Here is a 12,804-nt window from a genome sequence, read left to right as displayed (position 1 = left end):
ACACTGGACAAAATGAAGGGGGCTGCAGGCCTCATGCAAGTCCAAAATCCAGTGGTGCAGTCAAATATTTAAGCTCCAAAATGATCTCCTTTGACTCAATGTCTCACATCTAGGTCATGCTGATGCAAGAGGTGGGTTGTCATGGTCTTGGGCAGCTCTGCCTGTGGCTTTGCAGGATATAGCCCCCTTCCTGGCTGCTTTCACTAGCTGGCATTGAGTGTCTGTGGCTTTTCCAGCAGCACAGTGCAAGCTGTCAGTGGATCTAACATTCTGGGTTCTGGAGAACGGTAGCCCTCTTCTCACAGCTCCACTAGGCAGTTCCCCAGTAGGGACTCTGTGTGGGGGCTCTGACTCCACATTTCCCTTCTGTACTGCCCTAGAAGAGGTTCTCTATGAGGGCCCCACCTCTGCAGCAAAGTTTCTTCTGGCCATCCAAGCATTTCTGTACATCTTCTGAAATCTAGGCAGAGGTTCCCAAACCTCAATTCTTGACTTCTGTGCACCTGCAGGCTCAACACCATGTGGAAGCTGCCAAGGCTTGGGGCTTCCACCCTCTGAAGCAACAACCTGAGCTGTACCTTGGCCCCTTTTAGTCATGTCTTGAGTGGCTGGGATGCAGGACACCAAGTCCCTAGACTGCACACAGCACAGGGACCTTAGGCCCGGCCCACAAAATCATTTTCTCCTAGGCCTCCGAACCTGTGATGGGATGGGCTGCTGTGAAGACCTCTGACATGCCCTGAAGACATTTTCTCCATTGCCTTAATAATTAACATTCAGCTCCTTGTTACTTGTCCACATTTCTGCAACCAGCTTGAATTTCTCCTCAGAAAATGGGTTTTTCTTTTATATCACATTATCACACTGCAATTTTTAAAAACTTTTATGCTCTGCTTCCTGCATAAAACTGAATGCCTTTAACAGCATCCAAGTCACCCATTGAATACTTCGCTGCTTAGAAATTTCTTCAGCCAGATATTCTAAATCACTTCTCTACAAAGTTTAATGTTCCACAAATCTCTGGAGCAGGGGCAAAATGCTGGCAGTCTCTTTGCTAAAACATAACAAGAGCCACCATCGTTCCAGTTCCCAACAAATTCATAATCTCCATCTGAGATCACCTCAGCCTGGACCTTATTGTCCATATTGCTATCAAGCTTTTGGTCGAAGCCATTCAACAAGTCTCTAGGAAGTTCCAAACTTTCCACATTTTCCTCCAAATTGTTCCAACCTCTGCCTGTTACCCAGTTCCAAAGTTGCTTCCACATTTTCAGGTATCTGTTTAGCAGCGCCCCATTCTACTGGAATCAGTTTACTGTATTAGTTCATTTTCATGCTACTGATAAAGTCAAAGCTGAGACTGGGCAATTTGTGAAAAAAATAGGTTTATTGGACTTACAGTTCCCCATGGCTGGGGAGGTCTCACAATCATGGTGGAAGGTGAAAGGCAAAACTCACATGGCAGCAAACAAGAGAAAATAGCTTGTGCAGGAAAACTCCCCCTTATAATAACCATCAGATATCATGAGACTACTCACTATCATGAGAACAGCACAGGAAAGACCTGTCCCATCCCAGTGATTCAATTATCTCCCACCTGGTCCCTCTCACATGTGGGAATTCAAGATGAGATTTGGGTGGAAACACAGCCAAACCATATCACCAGGTATTCATAACCTGTAGAATTTTGTAATGCCTAAGAATCCCCTCAGTTGCTTGAGGGTTTTAGGGAGGGGAACGAAGGAGATGGGCTTGATCCTTTCTTTGCTTAGTGCCTTCACAAAACTAGACCTAGTTACTTCCCCTCTGACAAGACTAGACCTAAGTACTTCACTGAAGTCTGACAGAGATAAGGCTTAGATTTTGAGACCTTATATACTCTGTTAGCCAGAAAATTAAGAAGGGCCTTATTGCCCTCCTGAGAAATTTCCTCATTTGGGGCACAAAGGAGAATATCATCTACATATTGTAAAACTTTAACCTGAGGAAAAAGGAACTGAGATCTTTTGACAATTCTTGTCCGAACAGGTGGGGGCTGTCTCAGAATCCCTGAGTTAACACTGTCCAGGTTAACTGGGTGGCCTGATTGGAGGGATTCTTGAATGCAAACAAATACTGGGAGTTGGGATGTACTGATATGCAGAAAAAGACATCCTTTAGGTCCTGGACTTTGAAACTTTTAATTCCCTCAGGTATTTGAATTAGCAGGTTATAAGCATTGGGAACTACTGGATGAATTGAAACCATAGCCTCATTAATGAGGCAGAAGTTCTGGACAATATTGGGGTATTACAAGGGCTATTACAGGGTTTGAGGAGGCCCTGCATCCTTAAGTTAGCATTGATGACTTCTAATATTTTCCTGATTTCTGGTTTTAGGGAATATCGTATCTGGTTAGGAAAGAAATTAGGATGCTTAAGATGGATCCATTTTCCTGATTTCTGGTTTTAGGGAATATCGTATCTGGTTAGGAAAGAAATTAGGATGCTTAAGATGGATCCAGACCAGTGCGACTTTTGTGCCTAGGCCAATTTTCCCTTGAGCTGCCCTAACTTCTGGGTTAATATCGACCTCCACTAGGGGAAGACAAAGTGTCTGCCCAGGAGCCATCAAGATGATGGTTCCCATATGAGCCAAAATATTCCTGCTTAGCAGAGGAGTTGGGCTTTCAGGCATAATTAAAAAGGCATGAGTTAACAAGAGGTCTTCCCAACTATAATTAAGAGTTTGGGGAAAATGTTGGGTTTAAAGTTTTCCTGAAACACCTCTCACAGCCATGCTAAGAGAGGAAAGGGGGCCTAGGATTGGAGAGGATAGCTGAAAGGCTCACTCCAGTGTTCAGGAGAAAGTCCACCTTCCTCCCTTTGACTTCCAGAATCACCCAGAACTCCCAGATGGTAAAGGTGATCTGGACCACCAGAGCTGGGGAGAGGTATAGAATATTTTCAATCACCTGTGTGGTGTCTAAGCCTCTGCTGTCAGTAACCTTTGAGTTCTCTAGACCTTGTCTATGCCACAGATGCGAGCGTGACCTCCATCCACGAAGTGGAAAAGCCTAATTTTGAGGAGTTCATCATGCTCACCTACGATGTGCCCCTAGATTTCTGCTACTTTCTGCCTCTGGCTTGCTCAGATCTAGTTTGCCTTTCTAGGGCCTCAAACCAAAGCTTGGGAGAAAAGGTGGCTCAAGCCTACCTGGGGCCCATTAAATTAATCCCAGGTGACCCTTGCCAAATCGCAGCCAGCAACCAGCAGGGCAGCCTCTCTGCTGCTTCCCTATTAAACTGTGGGACCAGTTCCTCCTCAACCAAGAAAGACAAAGGAAGTCATGGGGCCTTTCTAGGGCCTCAAACCAAAGCTTGGGAGAAAAGGTGCCTCAAGGCCACCTGGGACCCATTAAATTAGTCCCGGATGGCCCTTGACAAATTACAGCCAGCAAGCAGCAGGGCAGCCTCTCTGTTGCTTCCCTATTAAACTGTGGGACCAGGTCCTCCTCAACCAAGGAAGAGAAAGGGAGTCATGGGAATTGGGGCCCTGGCCTAACAAGGTGCCTCCCAATAGTACAACTTAAGTCCATGGCAGGGGAAAGAGCCTGGGGAAAAAAGCCTCTTGCCCTATGCATGCGGGTTCCTTCAACAGGGAAAAAAAAACACTCTCAATTGTTATATCCTACTTACTTCTAAGAATAGACAGATACCACATTGTTCTCATTTACACTCCTGATGACTAAACCAAATGCTCATTCTACCCAGTAATGTTCTTGTGGTTTACAACAACATCCTTACCATTTAACATTGTACATAAAGAAGAGATAGGAACCATGATAGCCATGAAAGAAAGAAAGAAACAAAAAAAAATGATAGGAAAGACTGGTGGTCCTGAGGCTGACACCCTAATGGACAGTCAGGGACTGGAGTTAGTCAAGGGACCTTTGGATAACACTGAGGTGTAGCCTCGGCCAGATACCCTCAATTGCCCCAGGACCTCTTTCTGGTCCCATGCAATGGCTAGACCTCTGTGAAGGGAAACTGGGTTGTAAGAAAGCAAACATTCCCAACACCTCAGGGTGACAGGAGATTGACAGTGTTCTCCCCAGCAAGCCTATTCTCCATGTCTTAAGTCCAGCAGCTGTGTTAGTCATTTTTAACTGACTGACAGAGGCCAGGTATTTTTCTTTTGTTTTGACTATTGTGGAGTTTAGACACTCCAAAAAAAAAAAAAAAAAAAGGACAGAACAAAAAGCAGATCCGCTTTTACTCACCCTTCCACAGATCCCAGATAAACCCCCCCAGAAATGTTGTGGGATCTTTAGGGTGTCAATTTTCTGTCCAGAAACCTCTATGGCCAGTGATGCCTTTCTGTGGTTCTTGTTTTATGTCCAGGAAGAAGGAGGTACACAGAAAAGTGGAGAGTGAGCAAGACAAGAGTAGCTTTACTGAGTGTTAGAACAGCTCAGAGGATACCTGCAGTGGATAGCTTTTCTCTGTAGGCAGGTCACCCCACACAGTGTTCAGCTCCCAGCAGAGAGGAGGCCCTGGAGAGGGTAGCTACTCTCTGCTCTCCTGATGTCTGCTGCTCTCAGCAGAGAAGGTGCCCTGGAGTGGGTTGCTCCTCTCTGCAGATGGTAGTCCCAACATCTCTGAAGGTCTCTGAAGCTCTCGGCAGAAAGGGTAGCTTGTCTCTGCTACTGACCATCTTTTGTTAGCTCTGGCTGGTCCTGGGGCTTTTATGAGCCTCAGAGGAGAGGAAGTATGTGCCTATTCATTCATGAGTGACTAAGAACAGGCCCGGAAAAGGCACCACATATTCCCACTCCAGTCTGTAGGACTGGCAACCTGGCCCCCAGCCTTCAGGCCCTCCTTGAGCCTGATGCCCAGGCACAGCCCCAACTTTGCCCCAAGATTGGAGCAGGTGCCAAGAGCAGGGAGAAGCCAGGCAATATGAGCAGGAAATTCTGTGCCTGAAAGGGCAGGAAGGCCTTCCCAGGCCCCTAAGAGTGCAGGGATGTCTGAGTCTGCAGCTGCAATTTGGGCGGCTACAGCTGTGCCTGGGAGGGCATGGCTCCTGCCCTCTCCCAGCCCCTCGAGAGCTCAGGGAGACTGGGATTTACAGCCACAACTTGGGCTGCTACAGCCCCACCCAGGAGGGTGTTGCTTCTGCCTGTTCCGTGGAGTGGAAGGCCAGGCCACACCTCCCTGCTGCAGCCAGTGTGATGGCAGTGGAAGGCCATCTGGAGCAGTTGCTGCCATCAGTATCAAAAATAGTTTGAGTAAAACCAGAATCATGGAAATGCTTGCTGTTCCCAAAGCAATTACCTTCAAGTGGGGAGAAAAACAAAGCTCACAAGCATGTGTGAATTTTCACATGTTTGCCATATCACTCTTATTCATAATAATATAATGCTTAGCAATATAGCCAACTAGAAAAAATAATTCGTCCTGGGTTAAGAACATTTGGCTCAATCTCTTTAAAATTGTGGTTGTCTGAATAACTGGAGAAGGTAGACACTTGCAATATTCTATACTCCTTGAGTGCCTATTTGCAGAGATTTTCTTTTCCTGGACCTCATTAAATAAATTACGTTCTTTAGCCTACACACTGTTTCTTTGTGCTTACCCTGCTACCTTTGGAGAGACAATTCCCAAAGAAACCAGGACAATTGTGTAGCTCAATGAGTGGTGAGCATAAATAACTCCCAGTTAATTATGTTATAAAGCATCATTATAGATTGGAAATTTGGTGAAGGGAGAAGAGGAAGCAAAGTCCATGTTGGATGTCTAATTTTTCCTACTCTTTCTTTGTTCACAGTTTTTTTGTTTGTCTGTTTTTCCTAAAACATAAACATCAACAAATACAGATACTTTTAATAAAACACCATAATTACTCTTACTTTTTAACATTACCATAAATCTATGTACTCAGGATCTTTTCCAACCTAAATAGTATCAGGAAATTCAGAAGCAAAGATGTTGTAACACTTTTTAGCATGTAAAATGTTTTTTTCTTCATAAAGGGGATAAATATTTATCAATATTATATAAGTATAAAGCTGACATGTATGTATATTTTTAGCCAGAAAAACAGACAAATAGACTTGTTTCTACAGATTTGTCTGCAGGTGATTCATTTATTATTATTCCATATGTAAATGCATACAACATTATTTTCCACTTTAATCTAAAGTGTTAAGTCCTGTGAGTATTACACAGTTGGCATTGGTTAAACATAACTAATGATAAAAACTCCAAATTGAAATTGTGTTCAATAATCTTATAGAAAGAAAAGGTGACTTTGTATATATATAAAAGTAGATAGTTTCACGTGCTCTATTTATCATAGAATAACATTCCCATCACCTTCCAAAATTTGAGGAGCTAGAGTTGTACCACTTTAGGAGACTTTAGAGAAATTGGAAATGATGCTTGTAGAATCCTATTTGGAGATTTAAATCAGCTATGTAAATCTGTTTTATCTGGGGAACTTATGTCCTTAAATAGAAGAGAATACAATCATATATCTAAAATATAAACATAGGAATAAAATAGCATAAATAATATGTACCTAGTAAGAACTTATGTGAATGAAGTGTTTTCTTCACATGATGCACAAGAGCTCCCACGGAACTGTTGGCATTTCATACTGCTTCTTCATGCTCTCTGTTCAAGTTGGAGTCAACTAGTAATTTACTTGATTCTCTCTTTTTAAACTACTCTATTACTTGCTGTCTAGAAAAATGTGAAAAACAGGAGCATAGCTTGGTTTAACCCTCACTTTTTATGACTTTTCTGTCACCACCATCAATAACATGATTTTGTGTACGTTATGAAGTCCCTCCTTTAATCTGCCTTTTTTGCTTCTGACAACCTTTGTGACACATCGTGATGAAGCTGAAAGGGGCCTGTAATGAGAACCTTGGTTCCAACACTAATATGACTTTGGCTGAGTTTATTTATACTTCACTCACAATTTCATATATAGTATGAGAAACTGCAATAAATGTTCCAGTTTAAATATTCTAAGATGTACTCTTATCTCCCATAACACCATGGAAATATCTAGGGCATTTTAGAGAGCTACAATTAAAATTATTTTCTAAACCATAATCTCTTTGCAGTGGGACAGGCTTACACACAAGGACTCACAACGCCTTTCATTTTCTAGCCTTTTACAGGTAACAGCACAACTACTTCTTTGAGAATGAACATTCCAGAAGTTTCCTATTGGTATTTTGTTTTTTAAAAAAAGAATATATTAACATGTACTTTGTGAGTCACTCTCTTTTTTCATACATGAAGTGCAATAATATATTCTAGCTATTGTCCCTGTATAATTAACGTTCCTTTTCACTTTCAAAAATGTCTTAGTTTGAACAATAAATGACATGGTCACTCAAAGCCTTAACCTAATGATTTCAAAAATTCTAAGAACTGTTGGAAGCTTTAAACACATCTTACTTTTCATGGAAAGTATTATCCAAATCTTACCTAGCTTCATCTTGACTATCTTCAATAAGAAAAACAAATTTCTAGAGATTACATAATATATGAGGAAAAAACAATTTACATAATGTAAGTTTTGTCTTAATGTGAGGAAAACTTCCTAGTAGCTAAAGTTTTGTAAAGATGATAGATAACAACATCAACAGCAGCAGTGACAGTAACGACAACTAACAATTATTCCACGCCTGTGCCATTTTAAGTACTTTACCCTTATTATGTAATTTAATCCTCAAAATAACTGTGAAATTGGCACTATTACTACATTTATTTTAGAGAGAAGGGAACTGAGCCTTGAAGAAGTGAATAAGTTCTTTCAAAATTGCCTAATCAGCAAGGGTAGAACCTGGGGTTGAAGCCAGGCAATCTGTCTTTTGAATGAGGACGCAAGCCATGGAGAGGGGAAAAAACTGCACACCATCTCTGAGATAATTGTTGATATTAATTAATTATAACGTTATTGCTAACTCGAGTTTGGGAGTTAAATCTTTGTAGGGAAGATGGAGCATGCATATTATGTTTTTTTCTCACTCTCTCTGTATAGGACATTTCTAGCTTCTAAAATACCCTTTCTTTTACTTGCAACACAGTAAACTCATATGCTTAAATCAAGCCAGTATGTGCTAATTTATAACCACAAAAATAAAAACTTCTTTGAGAACCAGGCATCACAGTTAAGCCAGAAACAAACCATCAAAGATATTTTAAGAGGACAAAATAATTATGAGAAGCAAATTAGCACAACTTTTTATTTTTTTATTGTTTATTTATTTACTTTTGAGACAGGCTCTCACTTTGTCACTCAGGCTGGGGTGCAGCCTCGACCTCCTGGGCTCAAGCGATTCTCCCACCTTAGCCCCCCAAGTAGCTGGGACTACAGGTGAGCACGCGGCTATTTTTTTGTATTTTTTGTAGAGACTGGGTTTCACCATGTTGCCTATGCTGGTCTTGAACTCCTGAGCTCAAGTGATCTCCCCTACTCAGCCTCCCAAAGTTCTAGGATTACAGGCTTGAGCCACCATGCCCAGCCTAGCACACCTTTTTAGATGAATTAATTCTATTGTCTATTTTCTCTTGCCACTAATTAGAATTGCAAAATCTTGATATGAACATATATTTCACAGTAATTTTATAATATTAGAGGGTTAAATAAAATTATTCCTTAAAACGTCAAGTGTCACATGGATATGATTGGAAAGAGGACACTAATAAAGTTTTATTTTGGGCAGATAATTTCTCATGTGAAATGCTGGGAAAATGTCCACTAGTTCCCTAGGATTCCTTTATGCCCAGGGTTTTGTTGACTAATCAGAATCATCAAAACTAATCAGTAAGTTCAATATCTAAAACCAAAGAAACAGGAGACCTAAAGCCCTTATAGCAAGTCTAGTAGATAAAGTCATTAACTAATGGCTTTGATTATCCATGGAACTCTTATTTTGGAAAATAATAGGAAATAAGTAATATGAATGATATAGTGTATATACTATATACTCTCTCTGTATTATACTGTATATAATATACAGTTATGCCACAATACTGTTTTGGTCAGTGATAATCCATATTACAATGGTGGTTCCATAAGATTACAATAATACACTTTTACTGTATCTTTTCTATGTTTTGATACACAAATACCACTGTGTCACATTGCCTACATTATTTAGTATAGTCACATGCTGTACAGGTTTGTAGCCTAGGAACAATAGGCTATACCATCTAGGTTTGTGTGAGTACACTCTGTGATGTTGACACAATGATGTAACTGCCTAGTGGCACATTTCTCAGAACTTATCCCCATCATTAAGTGATGGATGACTGTATATACATACATACATACATACATGCACATATCTGTGCAAATAAACATTACATAATTATTAATATGATTATTGTTATTAAGAGTACTTAATTTTGTTGAGCTCATAAAAATGAAGGAAAATTTAACCAGAGCATGTGTTAAAATTTGTACATTTATAGTCATGACTCTACAAACAGACTCATACATATCAGAAAGAAACATTTGTGGCTTGCACTGACAAATTTGTTTATTATTTTATTTTAAATACAAAACTTTAGTTTGATATAATCCCACTTGCCTACTTTTGCTTTCTTGTGTGCTTTTGGTGTCATATTCATGAAATTATTGCCAATACCAATGTCATAATGATTTTCCCCTACGTTTTCTTTTAGTAGTTTTATACTTTTAGGTTTTACAGTTAATTATTTAATCCATTTTGAATTGATTTTTGTGTATGGTGTTAAGAGTCTAATTTTACTGTTTTTCATGTGGCCATTCAGTTTTCCCAATGCTGTCTATTGAAGAGATGATCTTTTCCCCTTTGTATATTCCTGTCACTTTTATTGAAGATCAGTTGGCTATGTATGTGCTGATTTATTTCTAGGCTTTGAATTCTATTCATTGGTCAATATATCTATCTGCAAAGCAAAGGAAACAATCAGAGTGAAAAAACAACCTACCAAATGAGAGAAAATATTTGGAAACTATATATCTGGTGAGAGATTAAATCCAAAAATATAAAAGAAATCCCTACAACTGAGTAGCAAACTATTAATAATCTCATTAAAAATGAACTAAATACTTGAAGACATTTCTCCAAAGAAGGCATACAAATGGCCAACAGATATATAAACAAGGTACTCAAAATCACTTACAGTCAGGAAAAGGCAAATCAAAGCCACAAAGAGATATCACTTTACACATTAGGATGGCTGTTACCACAAAAAAAAAAAAAAAAAAAAAGGCAGCAAGTGTTATGAGAATGTGGATAAATTGGAACCTTTGTGCCCTATTGGTGGGAATGCAAACTGGTACAAGCAACTGCTATGGAAAACAGAATAGAAATTTTTCAAAATATTAAAAATAGAGCTACCATAAGATTCAGCAATTTCAATTCTGGGTATTTATTTAAAACAATTGAAATCAGGATCTTGATGTGATATTATCACTTACATGTTCATTGCAACACTATTCACAATAGCAAAGAGGTAGAAACAAGTTTAATGCCCATAAATGAATGAATAAAGAAAAAATGATATTTCCGTACAATAATATTCCATTTGCGTATAATAGAATGTTAGTCACCTGCTACAATATAGAAGAACTTTAAAGACGTTATGCTAAGATAAGTAAGCCAGTCACAAAAATGGTATATAATTCTATTTATGCAAGTTATCTAATATTGTCAAACTCATAGAAAATGAAAGTAGCATGGTGGTTTTTAGCAGGGAGTTAGAAATGTGAAGCTGTTTTCAATGGGTTTAGAGTTTTACTTTCGCAAAGTGAAAATGTTACACAGATTTGTTGCACAAAAAATGTGAATATACTTATGACTACTGAACTACACACTTAGAATTAATTAAGATGGTATGGTATTTTTTCTAACATGATTAAAAATGAAAAAAAGTTGAACTTTTAGCATTACACTTAGCAATAAATTACTTATGTCAAGATAAAATCATTGTCAACATTACATCAATAGTAAATCATTAGATTTATCCACATTTATAGTGATATTAATATTTTAAAGTATATATATCCAATATTCATATGTGAAGTTTACCTTAATTTTTTAAAGGCAACATTTGATTTAAAAATACAAATTTCTATGTTGAATAAAGATCAAAAGGCAAGTGTCCCTTAAAAAATTTAGCACATACTACAAATAGTAGAAGTTTATTTAACAAGAAAACTTACCCTAGAAACACTTTTTATAGCAGCTAAAAACAATTCATACAGCTACTCATGTAATTCTAGTACATTTTTTAAAAATTGTCCTTCCATGTGACTCTGCTTTTTCAACAAGATGTTTTGTATTTTATTCATATTTCTAAATTACATGATCTGTTATCACATAATATATGGCATTCTGGTAGTTCACTTTTTAATAATATATTGTGAATAACAAGTTTTAAAATATATAAATCAATTGCAATAAATATTCCCTAAGTTCCAAAAAGACAAAAATCTTATTTGTTTATATATAGCTAACAATATTAACTGTAAACAATAGTGGAGAATTTTAAAGAAAAATTTAAAAACTAGAGTCTTGTGCAACATACTACTAACACAAGCCCTAGAAGAAGAGAACAAAGGAATGTGGAGAAGATAATACTCAAAATTTGAGGAAGATAATAATCAAAAACTAATTCATGAGCGTATCCTCCACTGAAGGGAACAGAAGTTTAGATTGAAGATATCCAGAACAAATTAGGAAAAATTACCACAGTGAATGTACTGCTGCATCTGAAATTGCAAATGTCTCAGATTTTATTCTACTTACATGTTAATATATCTACAAAACCTAGATCAGATATTGGACTTTAATACACATGTCAATAAAAGCACAAAGAGTAGCATCATAGTACCAGTTCACCACATCTCACTTCCTCAAAGAGAGCTTTAATGGACTGGGCTTGCTCTAGCGTGAAGATGAGTAGAGTCTGAGCTCCAGGAGAGAAATACCAAAATAATTCCTGGAGCTTATAAAGGAAGGATAGCACATCCTTCCCTGTTGAGAAAAAGGGGAGGGATGGGATGGAAATAGAGAGAGAGAGCCACAGAGCAGGGAGCACAAAAGAGCACAAAAGAGCAAAGGTCTGGAATGCTTAAATAAATAAACCTAGAAAGAGGAGGAAGTATTTAGCTTTCTTTCATCTCTCTTGAATCTGAAGCAACAGCTCTTGAAGAGAAAGGACTTTAAATCATTCCAGAGATATATATACTCTCTAATGTCCAATGCATGTTTCCCATTGAAGCATATCTTTAATTCTGCTTATCGTAAACTTTGCTCACTAGGTCCTGATCATGACAAATGTAAAAATATTTTTGAAGCATGGTATCTCAAAACATGTTTCATGAGCTCCCTGAAGAGTGAATATAAAATAAGGATGCTAATAAGAAGAAAAAATGACAAATATATTTTGAACAATAATTGTTGATATGGCATTGAATTTCTGAACAGCAACACCACAAGTTAGAAGTCAAAAGTACAAAGTTTCAAAATTCTAAAGAAAAATAATTTTCAATTGGAATTCTTTATTCAGTTCAAACCTCAAATAAAAATGAAGGTAAAATAAAAGCATTTTCAAGCTTACAAAAATGTGCCATCTATGCAAATCATTACCAGTACTTTTCTGGAAGCCACATTCTAGCAAAATGAAGGAGAAAAATGATCCAAAGAAGATCAGAAAGAAGAGCCAGCTGTGCTGCTGGCCCAGGGAACTAGAGTACAAATAGGGGCAGAAGAAGAGAGGGCGCCAAGAGGAATGACTGCAGGAAAGAAAA

The sequence above is a fragment of the Gorilla gorilla genome, chromosome 2 (genome assembly GCF_029281585.2).
Source record: "Gorilla gorilla gorilla isolate KB3781 chromosome 2, NHGRI_mGorGor1-v2.1_pri, whole genome shotgun sequence".
Lineage (NCBI taxonomy): Eukaryota > Metazoa > Chordata > Mammalia > Primates > Hominidae > Gorilla > Gorilla gorilla.
Note: the sequence above shows the minus strand (reverse complement) of the source record.